General features: G+C 43.5%; 1 protein-coding gene across 2 annotated transcripts in view; it reads left to right on the forward strand.

Annotated features, from left to right (window-relative positions):
* The first annotated feature begins 3580 nt into the window (after positions 1-3580).
* The window catches only part of Znf697 (zinc finger protein 697), a 29324-nt gene continuing 10809 nt past the window's right edge, over positions 3581-22095 (forward strand). Inside the window, exon 1 of one of the 2 annotated variants that reach the window (XM_046458164.2) lies at positions 3581-3708. The gene's annotated coding sequence lies outside the window, so the exon portion shown is untranslated. Of the gene's footprint in view, positions 3709-15255; positions 21035-22095 lie in introns of those variants that run through there. The other variant, XM_046458165.2, reaches the window with a different exon arrangement.

The raw sequence follows: 22095 nt of genomic DNA on the forward strand, positions 1-22095 counted from the left end.
CTTTAAAATAAATGCACATGTCTCTGATCTAGGGCTTTTCACAATCTAAGTTCCAGACAGGTATGCTTGTCACCTTTGGGAAGCCCCAGGGCATGGTGGCCAGAGTTCACATTGATCAAGTCATCACGTCCATCAGCACTAGGCTGTAGAATAAGAAACACATGATTAAGGCCCTTTGCAGGGCGAAGTTCAAGCACTCCCGCCACCCACCAAAGATCCACATCTCAAAGAAGTAGGGCTGGGCTGGGGATGTGGCTCAAGCGGTAGCGCGCTTGCCTGGCATGCATGCCGCCCAGGTCCGATCCTCAGCACCACATACAAAGAAGTAGGGCTTTACCAAGTTTAATGAGGATGAATTTGAAGATATGGTGGCTGACAAATGGCTTATGCCCAATGGCTACAGGCTCAGATTCATCCACAACCATTGTCCCCTGGACAAATGGAAGGCCCTACACTGTGAGGGCTTCCACTATGCTACCTTCTCCTTAGTAACACCTGTCAATAAATCCTGCTTCCTGTCCACCTACATAGTAATAATAATACAAAATAAAACTAGAACAAACAAACAAAAAACCAACCAAACAAACAAAACAATGAGTGTTGAAAAAATCTGTCCAGGTTCTTGAAATATGAGAATGAAAATAGTTATCTAGGGGCTGGGGATGTGGCTCAAGTGGTAGCGCGCTCGCCTGGCATGCGTGCAGCCCGGGCTCGATCCTCAGCACCACATACAAACAAAGATGTTGTGTCCGCCGAGAACTAAAAAATAAATATTAAAAAATTCAAAAAAAAGAAAATAGTTATCTATTTTACCTGAAAATGTTGAAGAAAAAATGAAAAAAAAGGCAAGGGTACACTATTTGTTTAAGAATAAAATAACAATCAGTAGGCATATAAATTGAGACTTTTCTGAAGTTGCTGTGTACTTTTCAAACCTATTGCTAAGCTGATACTCTGACACTGGGGAAGCCTGGTTCTTCCTTTCACTGACTTGTCTATTACCTTCCCCTGAGGACATGAAGGGCAGGGGAGGGCACATGACAAGGGAGAAAGGAATGTCATTTCTGTCGGTCTCAGGCTCTGCATATCTTAGCTGGGAATGTGAAGTTTATTCATTTCAATTTCAACATCCCAACAATGATCCGTTGCAGGAATTTGTTAATTCAACCAGTATTCCTTGAGCGCTAATCCCTTATCCTTTCTCCTTTAGACCTTTTCCATCAGCATTTAAATATTCCCAAGGATCTCTCATCTTAAAAGGCAAACAAATGAACCCCCCACAAACAGAAAACCTTCCTTTGATCCTAAGCTACCAATCCTTCACAACCAAATTCACACATTTCGTGTTCCTTTTTAACTGTCTGCATCTCTTCCCTCCCATTTCCACTCCCGCCACTTGGTTTCCACTCCTGCCCCATGGGAACAAATGGGCTTATGGAAAAAGCACCATTGTCCTAGAACACAAACCCTTGTATAAAGTTGTGCAGCACTTGAAAGCTATACAGTGATTGTGTGATGTCTGTCTTTTCAACTGGGGTGTAGACTCCTGGAGGGTAAGACATAGCTTGCAGTTACTCAGTGAATATCTTATTGTTGGATGTTATATGTTTACTCAGGCACAGTGCCGGGAGGAATGTGTTAAATAAATCTATGTTGAAATAATGGATTAACTGGGATTGGAAACAAAGGAGAGGCACAGATTTGGTATGGGGTGGGGATAGTGAGTAAAATTTTAACTATCCTGAGCAGAAATTAGAAATGTAGAAGGAAGATTTTTGGTGTTAGAAGCAAGGCAGAAAATAGCTTCAATGAATACAGATCATGTAAAATGCCACAGGCACACTTACCACTTTTTCAGGTAGAGCTATTAGAGGCTATTTGTTTTGACGATGGTTATGAACGCTTTCTTGGGACAGTAGGGGAGCATCATTAGAATGTTACCAGGCTGTAAACTGTAAAGAAGCACTCATTTATAGGGGCTGGAAAAATGTAGGCATCAGGGTAAAATTAATTTATATGAGCAGTTAATAAAGTGATGAAAACTTTTGGGAAGTGGACAATCCTATCTGCATGCTTTTCATCAATTCTCCACCTTAAATTAAACCAGCCTATTTTATCTCTGTGGTTAGAGTTCTAGAAAAAGAAAACTACGCCATTCAGCTAGTGGATAACCTTTTCTTAAAAGTAAGCTAAAATCCTCACCCAAGTGTCCTAATTCACATGGATTCACAATGTGAGATGTGCCGGTGGGAGGGTAAGGCAGGAGGATCCCAAGTTCAAAGTCAGCCTCAGCAATGTAGCAAGGTGCTAAGCAACTCAGTGAGACCCTGTCTCTAAATAAAATACAAAAAAAGGGCTAGGGATGTGGTTCAGTGGTTAAGAGCCCCTGGGTCTAATCCCTGGTACCCAAACAATCAAGCAAACAAAAACCAACCAGTTCCAGTGATTTCGGGAGGTCAGGACAGGTAATTGTGATCTTCTGTCTGATTATTTTTCAAACACATTCTAGAGCATCCCACTTGTCCTTTCCTAGCTGGGTTCATTACATTCTGCTCTTTCTCCTTGACAGAACACAGCCTTTAGTCATGTGACCACTGTGTGCCCCCCTCCCTGAATTTCCCACAAGGGTTTGAATCCCAGAAATTTCAGAAACTTGTGAAGGGCTTTCTTGATCCTCATTATGATGGAAGTGGATTTCTTCTCTTGTCATCAAGGTCCCCATTCCTTAATTTCTCCATCCTCCAAACACACACTCAATATACCTTAGGCATCATGTCTGTTTTTATAGGATCAAGGGAGCTGAGTCTTAAAGATGAATGGAGCTAAGATTAGCAGAAAGTCCAGTACGTTCTTCATTCAACAGCACACTGGATTTTACATGTCTAAAGTTTAATTCACGTAATTTATTTTCCACCTCTTAATTCAATTGCTTTTCTTGAAAAGATGTCTGGGCCAAGGCCAACTTCGGAGGGAGGAATGTCACCGGGTCAGGATCTGGAAACAATCAGCCCTGTATGGTTTTAAGGGTGAAGCGCCAAGATCTTAAGGAACCCGAATTCCTGGTGAGCAGTCAAGTTCTTTTCTTTAATCCGCCTCCACCAGGATTCTGACGGCATAAAAAAGAAAATCTATTAAAAAAAAAAAAAGTCAACTCAAAGAGAACCCACCACAAACTTCCTCATTTCTAAAGAAAAGGCCGCTCCCACCGCAGAGCCTCCGCACACTGCGACAGCTCTGCGGCGATGTCCAACCCCGACGCTGCAGCCCGTGCTGGGAGCGCAGCTCCGGCACCACGCGTCGGCAGGCGGGTCCAGGGCACCGGGCACAGGTTAGCCCTGTCCTCCCGCATTTCGGGGAATGTATGCCTGCCTTCCAGTCCTGGGGTCCTAGCCTCGACAGGGGTACTGCTGTGGTGGCAGGAAGTCCCTGCGAACTACAAATCGAGGCATGCTGGGAACATTCCCCTGCTCCTCCCAGGAAATGTCCTTTGTCCAGCCCTACAGGAAGCCCCAGTGAGGAGTCAGCCGGGCAGCCAGCCAGTCGGCTAGCTAGTCTGCCAGCGAGCCAGCCAGCCAGCGAGCGAGCCAGCCAGCGGCTGCTGGAGCCGCCGCCGCCGCCGCCGCAGCACAAGGGCAGTCGCGCCGCGGTGCGAGGCTCGGGCCAGGACGCTTGGTGTCCCCGCTCCTCGCCGCGCCCGCCGCCACGCAGGTAGGAGCACGGCTGTGGCTGGGCTCCCCCGCCGCCTGAGGATGGTGCTGATAGGGACCCGACCTGACCACTGCGGGGATGGGGTGTGTGCATGAGAGCTGTGGCTGAAAGGCTGGGCTAAGTCGTGTCCCCCAGATTGCACCGTTGTCCGCTCTCCTCCGGGCTAAGGGTTGCCGGGCGCATGGTGCACCCTCGCGCCTCCAGAGCCGAGGCTGAGCTCCCTCTGGGGTCTCTGGCTAGGGGCTGGGAGGAGGCTACCACGCGAGGGAGGAGGCAGCGCTGCGAGAGGGAGTCGGACCGTCCCGCCGACCACCGAAGGGGGCATCAGAGACCCTCGGAAAAACGAAGCCCAGGGAGGAGCTTGGAAGGCCAGGAGAAGGTGAAGGGCTTTGTGTGCAGCTGTGGACCGGGACGGACAGCGCTCCTCTTGCCCTGCCTGCTCGCTCCCTTAGCCCCACCGGAGGACCGCAGGGTCAGGGTGGGGGCTCAGAAAGGGGCAGCAGGTCATCTTGGGTCCTGGTGAAATGTCTTCCTCTCCTTTCTTCACCCCTCCATTTTTCCCGACTCACATTAGCGTTTTTGACTGCGCTCAGACTGGGCAAATGGCACAATAAGGACGGGTGGGTGGAGGGCTAGGCAGCAGTTCACCGCCCTAAAGGGCTCGCCATCTAGCTCTAGGAGGCTTCCCAACCACACATGGCCTTGTTGGAGGCTGGACAATGGTGGGACCTGCACCCAGGGGACATGCCGAGGCTCAGGATTGAGTGTAGGCTTGGGGCAAGGAGTGTTGGGAGAAGTGGGCAAGTGAGAGGTTGTGGGAAAGCAGCGACACAGGGGCACTGAATGCATCTTATGGCCAGTGTCCATAATGGCCTCCAGAATTGGATTATTACTTCTGGGAGTTTCTGCATTTTCTGGTTTTCTTAACTGTTCCCCGCTGTCCCCCTCAAGTGAATCGCTTACCCCTCCACTGTGTGCTAGGCTGAATGCAATTAGGTGATGCTGTATTCCTGCTCTGTAGAAGTCTTAACCTGTGGGGTGACACACTAACTCTATATCTCCTATGGCAGTGTTATCCTAAGAGACTGAGTGTGGGAAATGTGGTGGGATAATGGCTAGCAAGTTAATGGTCTTTAAGAGCTGTGATGGATGAGTGGGTAACCCTGAACCCTGCCCAAGTATGACTGCTGCAACTGAATTTACCTCACCTAAGGAGCCTCTTTTTTCTGCCCTCCTACTTGTCTTCAAGTATTTTCTTCCTTTTCTTCAGGCAAGATATTGTTATTATCTAATATGGAATACATTTTTTTTGTTGTTGTACTGGGGATTGAACTCAGGGCCTGTCTACCACTGAGCAATACCACCAACCCTTTTTATTTTATTTTTTTAAATTTTTAAATTTTTAAATTTGGGGTGGGTACTGGGGATTGACCTCAGGGGCACTTGACCACTGAGCCACATCCCCAGTCCTATTTTTGTATTTCATTTAGAGACAGGGTCTCACTGAGTTGTTTAGTGCCTTGTTTTTTGCTGAGGCTGGCTTTGAACTTGTGATCCTCCTGTCTCAGCCTCCCAAGCCGCTGGGATTATAGGCGCTGGCTCCTTTTTATTTATTTTGAGGCAGGGTCCTCTTAGGTTGCCCAGGATGGTGTTGAATGTGTAATCCTTCTGCCTCAGCCTCTGGAGTGGCTGGGATTACAGGTGTGCACCCCTGCAACTGGCTAATGTAGAACACATTTTAAGAACCAAATGGACCTTTAAAATTGCGACTTGGGTGGCAAGGTTGGGGTACTCAATGCTTATATTAAGAAGGATGTGATAGGGCACAGAGAGAACCTTGCACCCTATATAAATGGTTTGTAGGGGGAAACATTTCTTTACTGTATTGTCTAGAAGAGATGAGATATCTGAACTAAGGTAAGAATGGAATTGTCCAAGTGGAGGATGTGAGGATGGGGAAGTGGAGGAGAATGCTCTGTGCATTTAATGGATTGTCTTCAGCTGGGAGCATACTGGCTGTGTATCTTGGAGGTGGGGAAACATTGATGTCAGCCTGGCCCAAGAGAAAATAAGATGGCACCAAATGGAACCAAGATCATAGATGGGAAGTCCAGCTTGCCCTTTATATGACACAAAGGAAGACAAAGATGGCCTTCAAACACTTCTGGGATTAGAGTGTAAACAGATACCAGTCGGAAAACCTAGCAGATGTAGCTGGATTGAAGTGACCTCGGCAATGGCCTGAGTCTTTGGATTTCCTCATAATTTACCTGTTTGTTTGCCTAATTCCTAGTTATCCAGAGAAGGGAAGGAGAAAGGGTAAAGGTTGGTTCCGAGGGTGATAAGCTAAGGCAAGAAAAGGCCTTGTTTACTCATGAAGGAAGAAAACAAAAAGCTTAAGAGGTCTGGAGCCTGAACCTATCTAAGATACTGCACCTTTTTCCTTTGCTTCTTTATAGTTTTCTGAGTACCACATACTAGGAAGTATGGACATAACCAATGGAAGCAACTCCTGACTGTGGCATTCAAAATTCGTCACAATTCCAATGCTTGCCTACCTCTATCCTCTTTTGTACCTGAGCCACCTTAAGTTATCTAGCTATTCTTATGGGAGACAGCTCTCCATCCCAGGTGGAACACATATTCTCTAACCTCCAGGAGTCAAGCTGAACCACCTATACCAACTCTGATTGTCCAAATCCTAGCCCAGATGATTAGCTCCCTTATAGAAGCCTTGCTAGCCAGAATTAATTTTGTCCTTATGGTACTAGTTGGCTTCTGATAGATAGTTGTTCATTTTCTTCTTTAAACTGTAAATCCCTTCAAGTTCCTGTAATCCCAGTGACCAGAGAGGCTGAGGCAAGAGGATTGCAAGTTGGAGGTCAGCCTGGGCAACTTAGTGAGACCCTGACTCAAAAAATAAAAAAGAATGGAAGAGTGCTCCTGAGTTTAGTCCCCAGTATCACAGAAATACGTATATATCATAATACATATATATGTAAGCCCCTTGAGTTCAACGATCCTTTCTGCCCGGTACTCTTTTACCTAGCAGGTACACAATTTAGGTACACAAATGATGTTTGATTTTAAAAACACGAATAAACGAACAGATGAATGGAAAGGAATGAGTGGATGAATGCATACATCTTAATTTACCTGTTTTGTAGAAAATCCTTTCTCAGACCCATCAGGACATCATAGACTCTAGGACATCATAGACTAAAGCATTACCTTTTGCTCCTGGCTTAAGAAGCAAAAGGTTCCAAAGGTCCTAAAAGGACCTGTCACACTGTCTATTACAAAGACATTCATGAAAATCTTTGCAGAGCTTCTTTGCCAGCCCTGTAGAAGTATATAGAATGAGTTAATCAACTGGATTTAAAAATATTCTGTCATTCTCTCAGAGTGAAGATGGTAATTTTCCTTTTAATTATTAAGGTGATTATTGGAAAGTAGCACCACAAAGACTGTCCTCTTTGCAGCTAAGCCAGACAGGCACCATGTCTATTAGATTTTTATAGCCCAAGCAGTCTACCAAGGTTGAAAGGTAGAATATGGAAGTACAAGACAGATTAGACCCTTCAACTTTCTTTCTTCAAAGACATTGTAATTTAGTAGTCCCTTATTCATACCTAACTGGACAGCTTTTCTTGGTTTCTTTTCATGTGATTACAACCTTCACCATTTCTTGAACAGCTACATATCAGCTACTAAACAAGATAATTGATTTGTGTTGCCTCATTTCATCTGATGACTGACATTATTATCTCCATTCTACAAATGAGGAAACCAGGGCTTAGAGAGAAGAACCTCGCTGGAGTCCCAGACTGTACCCTGAAGACAGATTGGAATTTAGGTCTGTTGACTGCCAAGACTGTTCAGAATTTGCTGTCCATCTCTATTCCTTCTTTCTCTGGAGTCCTCCACTTTACAGATATCCTACCATCATTAGGCTTTTAAAATCATTCTGAGATCTACACTGTTTTGTGTAAATTTGTTATTTTCATGACCTTAAACTAGCGTGGCCATTAGTTGGCAAGGCCAGTTGCAGAATTCCTAATAGGACCTTTGGGCACACAACTGTCTGCCTGGAATTCTTTTCTTTTTTCTCCCAGCCTATCTGAATTCTTTCTTCCTCTCTTCAGGGGAAGCTCACTTCTGAGTAGCCTGTCTTTACCATACCAGGCCACACCTTAGCCTCTCTTTCAATCTCTTGCATTGTGTGAAATATTTGGGGTTCAATATCTTATTTATTTTGTAGTACTAGGGGTTGAAATGAGGGGTACTATATTTCAGAGCTATGTCTCTAGTCCTTTCTATTTTTTAATTTTCAGACAGGGTATTGTTAAGTTGCGCAGGCTGGCTTCCAACTTGAAATCCCCCTGCCTCAGCCTCCTGAGTAGCTGGGATTATAGGTGCGGACCGCTATGTCTGGCTTCAGTGTCTTCTTAATGAAAGACTTAAGTGAGCCCATACACATGACAGAGATTGTATGTCCTGAACACAGAGTGGCATATGATGAATTTCCAGAAACTGTGTTAATGGTGAATTGGTTATAAGTAGAAGGCAGAAATGTAGGCATGAAGCATTGTTTATATGTTAACAGTTTGCTCCTACCATAGAAGAGGTTTCCAAAGAGAGGATAATGATTTTCTCGGTTAATTTTCACCTTTCTCACATGACCCCTGAAAGAGGTAAGCACCATCTGGAAGCATGCCAGAGCAGATCTGCATAGTGCTGTTTTTATGAGCTTGATAACTCCAGCACTGAATGATTATGGTGCTTAATGATTTTAGGTAGCCTGAGGGGCCACTGCTTCACTACCTCTCCCCTTCCTGTCATGCTTACCCTCTGCCAAATCTGGGAAAGGCCTTTTGCTGTACATCTGAGAAAATCAGAGGGGATCCTTGACTTCAGGTGTGGAGAAGGAGGGAGGGAGGGAGAGAGAGAGAAGAAAGAAAGGATGGGTGAGGAAGGAAGATGATTCCATTTCCACTTCTGGTATCACTTCTGAGAGAGTACTGCAGTGAGTGTGGGGTCTGGATTTGGGCTGTATTGCATCTTGTGTGATGGGGGAATGGTAACAAAAGATCAGCAACCTCTCCTTGGGTGGAAGAGACTGTCCCATTTCACAAAATTGAATCCGTCTCTGGAGGCCGATTTAGACTTCCTTTCCTCTGACCTCAAGGCTGCCAGAACTTCGAAAGCCTTGGTGGAAACACAGTGTGCCATGAGCTGTTACAAGCAAGTTAGTCATTTTAAAGGCACATAGGAGAATTCATGGGGTTTCTACATCTGTGCAGCAGGTCATATTCTATACATGTAGGCTAGCAACAGGGTTCCAGTGAGGTGTGCCGGAGGCTGGAGGGCCACTTGTGGTACCCCAGGCTTCCCTCCATGCAGGGGCCCAAGGCTCAGTCCTGGGCACACAGCTCTCATTTGCTATGTGTAGTTAAGGAAACAGGACTGACTTTTATTCCGAGAGGTGTTTTATGTATATGTAGTTTTCTTTCCATAAATGACAAAACAGGAACCATTCTTTCTGGGTTTTATTTATTAAGACATGTTTTGCATTCATCCCAGTACTATGCGTATTCATCATTTGAGGCTTGGTGAAATTTAGGCAGGGCATTATAGGAAGGAAACTTTTGACCATTTTTTCCCATACTTGGGACGACTGTAAATGTCACAGAATCACTTTCCTCCCCTAGTCCCCCTCCCCGTCCGCCCCACCCCCTACCTCCACTGTTTCCTTCGGCAGGTATTGACAGTGATTTCTGAAGGTGGTTTTGAAAGCTGGACTTTCAAATCCACTAGAATTTAATCTCCACAGCTTGGAACTTAGAATAATGGGTAGCATATGGTAAATGTTCAGTAAATATTTGTTGAATGAATGAGTATATGACATTTTAAAATATTTCATTGTGATTCTTTCCTGATAGGATAGCATTGCCATTTTTGTTTTTTAATTTTTATTGAGTTGTGGAAAAGGGCATATGCTTATAAAGCATATAAGATGGGGAAATGATTGTATACATAATATACACATTTTTTTTTTTTAAAGAGGGTGAGAGAGAGTGAGACAGAAGGAGAGAGAGAGAGAATTTTAATATTTATTTTTTAGTATTTGGCAGACACAACATCTTTGTTTGTATGTGGTGCTGAGGATGGAACCCAGACCACACGCATGCCAGGCGAGTGCGCTACCGCTTGAGCCACATCCCCAGCCCAACACATAAATTTTTGAAATAGACTTTTTTTAGAGCGTATTCAGGGTCACAGCAAAATTGAGCAGAAAGTAGAGAGAGTTCTGGTAAGTCCCCACACATGCCCAGCCACTGCCAACATCCTGTACCAGAGTGATACATTTGTTACAGTTGATGAGCCTATGTGGATACATCATCAGCCAGAGTTCCTGGTTTACTTTAGGGCTCACTCCTGGTTGTACAGTTCAGTGGGTTTTGACCCATGTATAATGACATGTATCCACCACTATTGTACAGAAGAGTTTGACTGCTCTAAAAATCCTGTGCCCCACTTAGTCAGCCCTCACTCACTCTAGCCCCTGGCAACCATGGATCTTTTTACTCTCTCCATAGTTTTGCCTTTTCCAGAATGTCATATAGTTGGAATTATATATATATATTAGGTCGCCTTTTCAGATTGGCATTTTCCTAAAACTTCATAACATATATTTAAGATTCCTTCCCCTTTCCTTCTGGCTTCATAGCTCATTTTTGGGGGGAGAGGGTGGGTAGCAGGGATAGAACTTAGTTGCACTTGGCCACTGAGCCACACCGCCCCCCCACCCCCCAGCCCTGTTTTGTATTTTATTTAGAGACAGGGTCTCACTGAGTTGCTTAGCACCTTGCTTTTGCTGAGGCTGGCTTTGAACTCCCAACCTTCCTGTCTCAGCCTCCCAATCAATCCTCTGGGATTACAAGTGTGTGCCACCATACCCAGCTCATTTGTTTCTAGTGTGTAATAATATCCTGTGTCTGGAGGTACAACAGTTTATATATCCATTCATGAATTGATATTTTGGTTGCTTCCAAGTTTTGACAATTGTGAATAAAGCTGTTATAAAGATATGCAGGTAATTTTTGTGGACATAAATTTTCATCTCAGTTGGATAAATGCCGAGAAGTGTACCTGCTGGATCCTATGGTCAGAGTTATATCCCTGCTTGGTTTTGTAAGAAACTTGGACTTTCAGAGTGACTGTGCCAGTTTGCATTCCCACTGGCAATGAATGAAAGTTTCTTTTGCTCCACATTTTACCAGAATTTAATGTTGTCTGTGTTTTAGATTTGGGCCATTCTAATAGGTGGATAGTGGCATCTTGTAGTTAATTTGCAGTTCCTTAATGGCATATGATTTTGAGCATCTTTTCATATGCTTTCTTGCTATCTATATGTTCTCTTTGGTGAGATGTCTGTTCAGATCTTTTTTGCCCATTTTTTTAAATTGGGCTATTTATTGTTGAGCTTTAAGAGTTCTATGTATATTTTGGATGGCAGTCCTTTATCAGATACTCCTTTTGCAAATATTTTCTTCCAGTCTGTGATTTCTTGTCTTATTCTCTTTTGCGTATATGAATTTTCATCATTTCTTTTCTTTTTTTTTTTTTTGGGGGGGGGTATACATGTACCAGAGATGTTTTAAATATAAAACCAGATATAGGAAACCAAAGAGTGAGAGACTTGAAGAAACACCCCTTCGTGCCCCCGCCCCCATTTAAATTTTTTTTTTTAAATAAGGTAAATGTCAATTGAATTGAACCATAGTGTAGCCACAATCAGAATTGGCCAGGTGATAGTTACCATAGGAACATGGTTGGTTCTATTTCCCTAATAGGTACTTGTGTTTATTGGTCAAATTAGTGGTTTGCTAGATATTTCTGGTCACCACTTCCTATATGGCATTTAATCTTTACAGATTTCTTTAAGGGCTTATATTTGCTTCACAGCTTAATTCTGGGCCTTTAAGAAAGGGGTTTTCTGATTGTTTGTAGGTAAGATGAGAAAAACAAGAAATTTGTGCCTCACTGGTTATAAGAAAAAACAACAACAAATAAAATAAAACACCCTTAAACTGCCAGAGCATTAATTTCAGTCTAAATAGATACTCTTAAATACAAATTTCTCTGTATTTGAATGAGTTCCCTGCCTTCCATCTTCCGCTACCTACTTTTTTCTTGGTCTCATTATTGTTTTGAGAATATTGAGTGTTGGTCTTTTCTCATTGATCATTTTAATTTCTTGTTATTGCTACTCCCATCTTTCCTTGGGTGGGAGACAAGCAGTTGATCTGTTAGATCAGGGGAGAGTGGAGGAGCGTTTTACACCATGAACACAAACAGCTCTCACTACCTCCATTCTTTGCACAGCTGAAGCAAGGGTTAAAAGCTGGGAGTGGAGGAAGGACCCACAGGGCCATTTGATACAGACAAGGGCTGCTGACATTTGACCAAGGAACGCAGAATTCTTTTTGGAGAACGTTCTGTCTAACTTTTGAAGCTAATTGCTACTTTCTGTCATGACTGCCTCTTAAGCAGGATAATTAAGCATGCTTGGCTCTGGGTGCTGACGGGCTATCAGATGCAGTCAGGAGAGCTAGCTTATTTCCGGGGCCCTGTCTTACCTGCTGTGATTTTTGGTTAGATCACTAGATTTCCTAGTCTCTTTCATTTTTCCCTTTGAGACCCAAGGAAGGAAATAATTTCACCTAATTGTATTCATTTCAAGAAGTACGTGAAGGCCCATGGTGTGGTGGAATCACTGTAACACCACTTGTGAACACAAGGAACTTATGGTTGGGAGGTGACGTGGGAGAGGGAGAGCCCACAGTAAGGTATGAATTATTAAGTCTGATATTTATTTTTAAAACTAATATGAGGCAGAATAAGATAAGGAAAAGTATATCATAAGGAGTCATACAAAATGAAATAATTCTGAACATTTAAAATATTCCTATAAGGTAGGCTCCACCAGTACCTCATTTTTTAAATGAAAAACTGAGACGCAAACCTTTCACCACTATAGGTCCTGCTTCCCTCCAGGAAGGGAGAGACATCCCAGATTTCTTGAGTAGGGACGGTGTGGCAAGACAGGAAAACATGATGCCTTCTGCAGGATGCAGAGCAGCCCTTTGGGGCTGGGGGTTAAGGTGAAGAAGGAGAGTCAGGGGCTGCTTTGTTGAGACTTGGACTCTGTGCTACTTGTGCAGTAATTTAGGGGTTTCTGAAAAGAAGAATAAAGGGAGTGACGTGTTAACTAGGTGAGTGTCCACTCCCGTGAGAGTGGCAATGAAATACAAGGAGAAATTCAGAAAGGAAGGATATGGCAACTGGTTTGATTGAAAGGGGTGAGGAACAGGTCAAAGTTGACTCCAGGGTTTTGAGCCTGAGAAGTAAGAACAAAGAAGGCATTAACAGGAGTGGACACTTGTCCGAGCTGATTTGTAGCAAGCTTTTGGGAACTTTTTGAAATGACCCAGGTCAGATACTCGTATTACAAATGGAAATTCATTTAATCTTTACAATAGCCTTTCAAGGTGACGTTCTGGCACATTGTGTCCATGAGGTAACTGAGACTGGGAGAGGTGAAATGAGTGTCCCCGAGGCATACCGTGTAAATGTGGCCATCTTCTGAATGAACCTAGGGCTGCTGACTGCATAGCGTGTGCTTTTCTCCTTATTTCAGCTGCCTCCTGTCCCTTGTTACCTGGGATGTGCATGGCAGCATTTTGGGACTCTGGATCTTCGGTTATAACACTGGGGCGTCATTAGGAATGTAGATCTGAAGTGCAGGCCTGGGATTGTGGTGAGAGGTTCAACTTTGTGAGGCCTCTGGTCAGAGCAGGTGCATATTTAAAACTACAGGAAGATGTCAAAGCGTTGAGAGAGACAGAAGAAAATGTGGAACAAACCCTTGAAAATTGACCTGTTTTGTAAGGTAAGAAGAGAAGACAGGGTAGAGTGTGAAGTTCAAGAAGAATCGCTCATTCCCAAGATCATCGCTCATTCTTCTGTACTCAGTCGGAGGGAGGCCAAGCACAGAGTGAATTTCCAGGGAGAGCATCTTGATGAGTATTCTGTGTGGCCAGTTATTGAGCTACAATGCCAGACCCTTTTACAATGTTGTTGATGAGATCACAGGAGATGTGACCACAGGATTTGGAAGACAGAAAAATAAAGCTGCTATTGATGGGAGCCTGGCTTACTCAAGTTAGCAGTTAATATCATCTGCTGAGCTGGCTCATACCTGGAAGCCCAGGCTCATGGGGAAACTGGTGTGTGGGGTGATGTTAGCTTTGACCAGGGCTCACTGGCAACTTTCCCTCCTTTACCCAGTAGCCTGTAAGATCTGTTTGACCTTAGCTGGCCATAGCGGCACACGCCTGTAATCCCAGCTACTTGGGAAGCTGAGGCAGGAGGATTGCAAAGCCAGCTTGAGCAACTTAGTAAGATCTGTTTCAAAATAAAATTTAAAAATAGGAAGGCAGATTCCTATTATCCCTAATAGCTCAGGGATTGAGAGCCCCTGGTTCAATCCCAAGTCCCCCCAAACCCAAAATTATTTGGGTTGAATACAGTGGTGAATGCCTGTAATCTTAGCAACTCAGGAGTCTGAGGCAGGAGGATCACAAGTCCAAAGCCAACCTCAGCCATTTAGGAAGACCCTAGGCAAATCAGTGAGACCCTCTTTAAAAATAAAAAGAATAAGATAAAATAAAGGACTGGGGATGTAGCTCAGTGGTTAAGCACCCCTGGGTTCAATTCTCAGGTACCAAAAGCAAAAAACAAAATGAAAACTTATTTGGCCAAAACAAATGACACTGGGAGGAAATGTTATAGAATATATAATTTGATGACTGGTTTTAGGCATTTAAAAAAAATGATACTGCAGGATGACAAAGTCTCCTTTTTAATGAGAGGGTTTCATAGTTAAAATGGAAGAATGTCTTTAAAGATCCTTTTGGATGGACAGGGGTGTAGCTTAGTTTAAGACACTAGACAAGCACCACAAAACGACCACAAAAAAACTCTGATTGTTTTAAAATAGCATAATCAGTACCATCTGCACCACCTCTACAGCTTCACGGGCTTTCTGTGTTCCTTTCTCTCTGACTTTTCTTTCAGATACTATACCAAGGACTTGAAGTTATTTGGTGTTTACCATGACACCCTATTAAGTAAGTGCTGATTCAAGTAGCTGCTTTTTCTAGCCAACAAGATGTTCTGTATTTCTCTAGTGAAAGCAATAGATAATCCTAAACTTATTAAGTCAGAGATCATTTCAGAGACCATTGCAGAATATTTGTTGACTTAACAAATATTCTTCAAACTTGTATCTGACCCATTTCAGAGGGTCAGATAGAAGTTTGAAGAATATTTTTTTTGTTTTTTTTTTTAGAAGAAAACTTATTGAAGTCACAATAGGGGGAAAAATTAGCAGGAGTCCAAAAGAGATGGGGGGGGGGGAAGGAAGACAGCAAGCAGCAAAATGCTGTCATGCAAGTCAGAGCACTGTCCATAAATATGTCAGAGCAGGCTGGAGAGCACCTGATGCAGGGAGACTGTGCATAGAAGGAATCAGGTAACCTGAGTGGTAGTCCCAATTCTCCACCAACTGCATAACTTCATGAGTTCCAACAAAGTGTGAATCTTCTTTGGTCCTCATTTTTCTTATCTGGAAAATGGGAGGTTTTTTAAAGAAATTTTTAATCCAAAGTGGTGAGACTTTCTCATCATCCCTATATATTTTCTTCAGCAAAGTTTAGTTTATGAGCTGCCTGCCCTGCCACCTAGCCCACTTCTATACCTCCTCCCACTCAGGGAAGATAAAGTAGGTAATTAATTGATTTCTTGTGATTCCAGGGATTGAACCCAGGGCTTTGCACCTCATGAGGCAAGTGCTTGACCACTGAGCTATGTCCTTGGCTCAATGCAAACTATGAAATCCAGGGCAAAAGATGTCATGGAAAAGAAGAATCCAAGAAACAAGATTTGCCCTAAAGACCCATATTGGATGAGCTGGGTGCTTGATCTCCCCAGTTTACTTTCCTGACTTCCTGTTAATCCTGAACTGGGTCTCTCATTCTTGGAGAGTTTTGTGTAACTTTTAGAATCCCCTCTTTACCCAGGAATTCTCATGATATTATTTGTTGGCAAGATGACTTTGCTGACATTTTGAAGGTTTGTTAGGAATGAGTTGGTGACTTTGGCCAGATTTTAATTCTTAATTCTTTTTCCTCCGAGAAGAGGATTAACTAACAAAAGCATTTTGTGTATTGAGTAGGTTATGGTTTGATTAATGTGATTTGACTCACAGCCCAAGTAAGCAGCTAGGGACCCATAAAACCGGGGTCAGACTTATAAATTAGGGATATATCCCAGAGAGGCAGTGTATTAGTGACTCTAAGAGCAAACTCCCTCTCTCTGAATATACCTGCCAGATAACACAGATGATTTGAAAAGCAGGTGAATTAATGTTGCTGGAAGGCCGACATCTCAAAGTCCCAGTTAGCCAAGTACCACTAGGTTGAGTATCAAGGGGTGACGGAAACCAAAGTTGAGATGCTAGCTCATGTCTGCTGTTATGTGGGGTGCTAAAGGGTAATTCATTTTACCTTTCTAGATCCTCTCTGCTGGGCTCATCTGCAAAATAGGCTGCTAGCTGAGATCACAGACTGGATCAGACTGTTTGCCGTTGCTAGGGGTCTCGTTCTCCATCCCCTGCACATGATGGGTGTGTGCTGCTGCCTGGTTTGGGGCTTACTGCCATTATTTTCTCTTCTGTGCCAGCCCAACAGAAGATCTCGTGGCACATAGTGGCGAAGTTGCTCTTCTTCCCCAAAACTACTCTGGATCACTTCTGACATATTTTAATGATTTATAATGTATTATGGGTTCTTTAGAGCGGTGGTTTATAACAGGATTTGTGTTTGTTTTGTCTTTGTTCCATGGATCCTTTCGGGGTCCAAGGAAAAGCTGTGAGCCTTCTCTGTGGAAGAAGTGTCCACATATACATTTACATAAGTTTCAGGGTATTCTTGAGCTCTGAAGGCTTAGAACCCAGGCCCAGAACCCATCCTCAGAAAGAATATTCTGTTTACAAGTTTGAGTGGTGCTGTTGCTCTTTGGGAAATGCTATAGGAACTAGCACAGGAGGGGCGTAGGAGACCAAGCAGAGAGTCTCGGTGGCTGTGATGTTCAAGATATGAATGAGCCCTGGACACTTACAGCCTCCTTCTTGAGACAGATTCATCACTTCCTAGAGCAAAGCAGCATCTTGGAGACTAGTTGTGTGCACCATTGCCTGAAATAAAATAATCTGCAAGCTTTTGGTTTCTAAAATAAAGTGGGAACATACATTCTAGCTCCTGTCTCTGTTCTGTGGTATGAGTCTGTTTGGATGGCATCCTCTGAATTTCTCTGAGGAGGACACTATCTACATTTTAAAGTTCTCCGGTTTGGCTAGCAAAGTAATTCTGTTCCTGACAAGGTTCATCTCAAGGAGATTGCATTTTCATACATCACTTTTGCTATTATCCTCCCTTTCATCTTTGCATGCCCTTACATTTCTCATTCCCTTAGAAGATCATTCTGGGGATGATCCATTACTGAAGTACTTAATCCGTGGGATACTCCCATCATTTCCTCAGTGTGACTGTCCTGGGTTAATTCCTCAAAGGCTGTCATAACGTGGGCCTCTAGCCTGGTTTATTTCCCTTTGGTTTTGAATTTTCAGCCTAGAATTACTGAATTAATGGTAGAAGTGAATAAGCACTAGCTGACAGCGTCCTTTGAGTTCTTTAAAAATATGAAAGTAGATGAAAGTGGAAACAGGATTCTGATTCTATTTTGGATGCAATAGCTATTCCTGAATCTCATAAAATGTGGTGGAGGGGAGAGACCCAAAAACATTAAATTTAAGTTTTTTTTTTCTTTTTTTCTTTTTTTTTCCTTGCTCTCTTACTTCACTGCTCCAGTCCCTGCTTCCCGTGAGCTCTATCCAGGAGCACAGTAATCATTCCTGATTTGGTATGGTTTGTAAAAGCCGGCTCTTTCTTTTGTGGAAATCATTGACATTTTGTTGTTTTGCTCACAATTTAAGTGAATGTAATCGATCCTAAGTTTCAGAAAAAAAAAATATAATTGGATTTCCATTTTAAAACTTCTTTTAGTAAGTTTTATAGCAAATATAATAGTGGATAGAAGAGAACGTATAAACGTACGCATACGACCATCCAGCCTCAGCAAGGTCGGTATACAGCCAATCTTGTTCCATCAACACATCCTGGTTCCCCTTTGCCTTGGAAATACGCTGACGCAAATTCCAGACGTGTCATTTCACCTGTAAATATCTCATGTATTAAAGATGTAAGAAATCTTTGCCAACGTAATCCAATACCAGCACCTTAAAAACGAAGCTTAATAGCAAATATCTAATCAGCATTCACAGCTCTTTCAGTGGTCCTATACTTTGTTTTTATAGTTTGTTAATGTGAATTGGGATTCATCCAAGGTCTCTGCTGTGAGGTTGGTTGATAAGCACTTAGGCTTTTGACCCATAAGGTTTCCCTTCTGTTTCTTGCCATTTTTGTCACCGTTTTATATTGGTATTGAAGAAGCTGGATTATGTGTTTTAGTTTCCTATAATCTAGGTTTTGCTTATCTGTTATTTTTAAGGAAATGAGTAAAACAAGTATGTTATTTTTAAAAATGTGTTTTTAAGTGTGTGCAAAGTGATTTCTTTACATTTTCTCCCCCTGCCATCTCTTTATGGGAAGACCTTGGCCAGTTACATGCAGAAGTGTCGCTTACGGGGTGCATTTCCCGGCTGGCCGGAATACACCAGCCATTCCTCATCAGTAACACCAGTTATTCTGGGCAGAGAGTTGGAAGGGCGGGTTTTCCTGTTGAATGTGCAGTGAGAGGCAGGAGATCAAATGTCCCAACACTTCTTTTTTTGTTATGAGGAACGAGGAATATTCTCTTGAGGTTTGTTCATTCCAGTAGAAAGAGGATCTCAGAATCTCTGGGTTGGGAAAGCTTTCCTGAGGTTACCTGACCCCATCTGGCCACCTTAGCACAAGATTCTAATATGAGGCTGTTCATTAACATTCCACATCTTGCGTAAATCCTTACACATTTCATGTTTTCTCTTTTTCCTTCAGAGAAATGGATTATTAAATTGAACCTCTTTCTGGTGCACACATACTCATGCCTGCATATACTTTAAGATTAATCTTGATTCTTCCCCTCTGTCCTCTTCAGCACATAACTCTGAGACTCTATCCAAGTATTTGTATGTAATAATGGTTTTCATGAAAAAGGAGATGTTTTCAGAAGTAAATTTTGAATTACGATGGGATTATTGCTGATTGTGCTTTTTCATTAAGCTATATATAATGGTTAATTTGATGTGTTAACTTGGCTCGGCCACAGCGTGTCAAGATATGTGGCTGAGCATCATCCTGGATGTTTCTGTGAGGGTGTTTTTGGATAAAGTTAACATTTAGATCAGTGGACTTTTGAGTAATGCTTGATTGCCCCCCACAACTTGCGTGAGCCTTATCCAATCAGTTGAAGGCCTAAATGAAACAAGAAGACTGCTTTCCCTGAGCAAGGAGGGTTCTCTCTAGCAGATGGCCCTCAGCCAAGAACTGCATCTACTCTTGGTCTTCAAACCTGTCATCCCATCCTGTAGATTTTGGATTTGCCAGCCTCCATAACTGCAAAAGCTAATTCCTTATAATAAATCTCTTTCTAAATATATATCCATCCATTGGTTCTGTTTCTCTGGGAAAACCCTGACTCAAACAGAGGGGAAAGGGATAAAAGGGGCAGATGTATGTCCCAGATTTATTTGACTGTTTTTTAAGGAGGCATTTTATATCAAAGAGATGCAAAGATCATTGGCAAGGCCATGAGAATACTGAGATTCTGGCCACAACTCTTCTATCACCTGCCTTTGGGTGTGTAACTCTGACTTTCCCTTTCTTTGCCTCAGTTTATTCTCTGTAAAAGGAGTTTGAACCAAGAGATTTCCAAAATGTTTGTATTTCATGAATACAATCATTGAACATCTGAGCCAGCTGCTGTAAAGCTTGTGTGAGGATCATTCTTCTAAGGATAGCCTTGGGCTTCCCTTGCTTCATAAGAAGAAAAGAAAAAAAAACTAAACAAGTTAATGTATAAAGGTAGTAATTGTGGTATAATTTCAAGCACAGGGGACAAAAAAAAAATTACAGAAGGAATCCCTGTTTCAGGTAGAATGCTCTCATCAGTAAATTTAGAATAGAGATGAGTCATGTCTGCATGAGGACCTTTAGCTTTGGTGACTTTTCACCTGAGTGCAGAGAGTCTAACTTCAAGTATACTAAAGATCTGCCTCTGCACTGCACTAAGTCTTATTGTGCAAAGAGGGAACTGGGTGGTGATGGTGGTGGAGGCTTGGCAGCTGTGACAAACTGAGGGGCCCTCACCCCATCAATGGACAGGAAATGTCTGGCTACAAGGACATTGTCCTCATCTTGACCACAAAGATTGGAAGGAGTCTGACTGGCGCTGACCTGTGGGTTTGTGGATTGATCTCTCTGTTGCCTTGGTTGTATGTATGTGTGTTGCTGGGTCCTGATCCTAGTGCCTTGTGTGTGTTGGGCAAGTAACCTCCTCTTGTTAACTTGGGCTTCCCTCTCCCCACAAAAAACAGCAGTAACCGCAAAGCAGAAACCTTATTATTTTAGCTTTTGCTGTCTGGAGAGTGGTCAGCACTTAGCTGCAGTCATCTTTTGGTGTTCTCTGTCTGGAATTAATGTTCACCTTACATGCAGTCTGCCACTTGGGCAGCTGGCCTTTAAGGCTGGACGATCTGAGTGTGTGACCTGGAAAGCCAGCTAAGGGGACAGTCAGCTGCCTACCTTAGATGGGGACACAGTCTGTGTAAGAGGCATGCCCTGCAAAGACAGCCAGGTAGCTTTGTCTTTTGAGATCTTTCCGAATGTTAGCTCACCATGAGGCTGGGACATTGACGGCCATATCCCCTGGGAGGCTAGTTGACGGTTTACTCGGTTGGTGCTTTAAATGGACAAATGATTAACCCCCTGGAATCCGTGGTTAGACCCCAGTTATGGTGTTGAAGTCAACCTTTGAACCACGGGCTAAATTTGTTTTTCCAGACCTCTAATCCAATCAGGTGTCCCTGTCTGGACTCTGGTATGGAAAATTCCCTTGGGAGACGGTGGTGGGCAGGGGGTATGGGAAGTGGCAGGAGGATGCCTCCAACTCTTGCTGGCCCTCCCAGCACCCCACTGAGGAGGTAAGGAAGGGACCTGTAAGACGAGTGGGAGACAGGAAAGGAGTTGCAGCCTGGAGGCGGCTGAGTGGGAGCTGCTCCTGGCCCTCTGCCCACCCGGCTGCTTCCTTTCCCTGACATGACAGCCCTGCCGGCCTGGCTGTGGGCCACTTGGCACTGGGCGCAGCAGCACACCAGACCAGCCGGGGCTTCGAGGGTCCTCAGGGATGGGCAAGGAGGTCTGTTCTCACACTGGCCGGCTCCTTCCCCACTGGGCCACCCCTGCCTGGTGCTGCCAGGTGTAGTGACACAACTGCCTTCCCTTTTGCTTCCCCAGTCCAAGGCTCTCACTAGCTGCTCCCATGCGGAGGAAGAGGAGGAGGGGAAAATGCCAAAAGACAGTTGGAGTCCTGACTATGGCTAGGAGATACGCCACCTGTTCAGTGTTCTTCATACAGAAAATGGTCACCCCAAGTTACCTGCAGTTACCAGCCAGTGGAGAGGGACTTGTTAAATTGTGGTATAGACACATAGATCTATTCCAATAGAACACTGGCTCCCAGCCTGATAGCAGTAGGTTACCTCCTGGCAGGGAAGTGGCAGAGCAGTGCGGGGTCCAAGAAAAAAACAAAAACCCAAAATGCTCCCAGGATGAGAGAGGGCAACCAGTGATTTATCTCTGAGAGGCTGAGACACTGGCTATTATTCCTAGTCTTGGTTTCTCTCTGTAAAATCTAGGAAGGTGTGAGAGACGTGTGTGCTTGTCTACCCCAACCCCTTCACAGGAAAGTCAGTTAAATTCATAGTGGGGCTTCTGTTCAAATCAAAGAGATTTTGCAGGTAGCCATTGGGAAAATAATAAACTCAGGTTAAATTCTAATTCTGGCTCTACAATGGCTTCACTTCCCCTCTCCCACTTCCCTCCCTCTCTCTCTCTCTCTTTTTTTTTTTCTTTTTCAAAGATACTTTATCACATTTACCTCCACTCAGCAGCAAAGTCTTCAGGTGAGCTGATTAGTATTTTCAGTAGGGTTGAGTATGGTTGGAGGGCACTTGAGCATTTTCATAGGGTGATGAGTTTTCTT

Source organism: Marmota monax, unplaced genomic scaffold (assembly GCF_021218885.2).
Source record: "Marmota monax isolate L192 unplaced genomic scaffold, Marmota_monax_Labrador192_F-V1.1 WCK01_AAM20220418_F8-fsc00087, whole genome shotgun sequence".
In the NCBI taxonomy this organism is placed as follows: Eukaryota; Metazoa; Chordata; class Mammalia; order Rodentia; family Sciuridae; genus Marmota; species Marmota monax.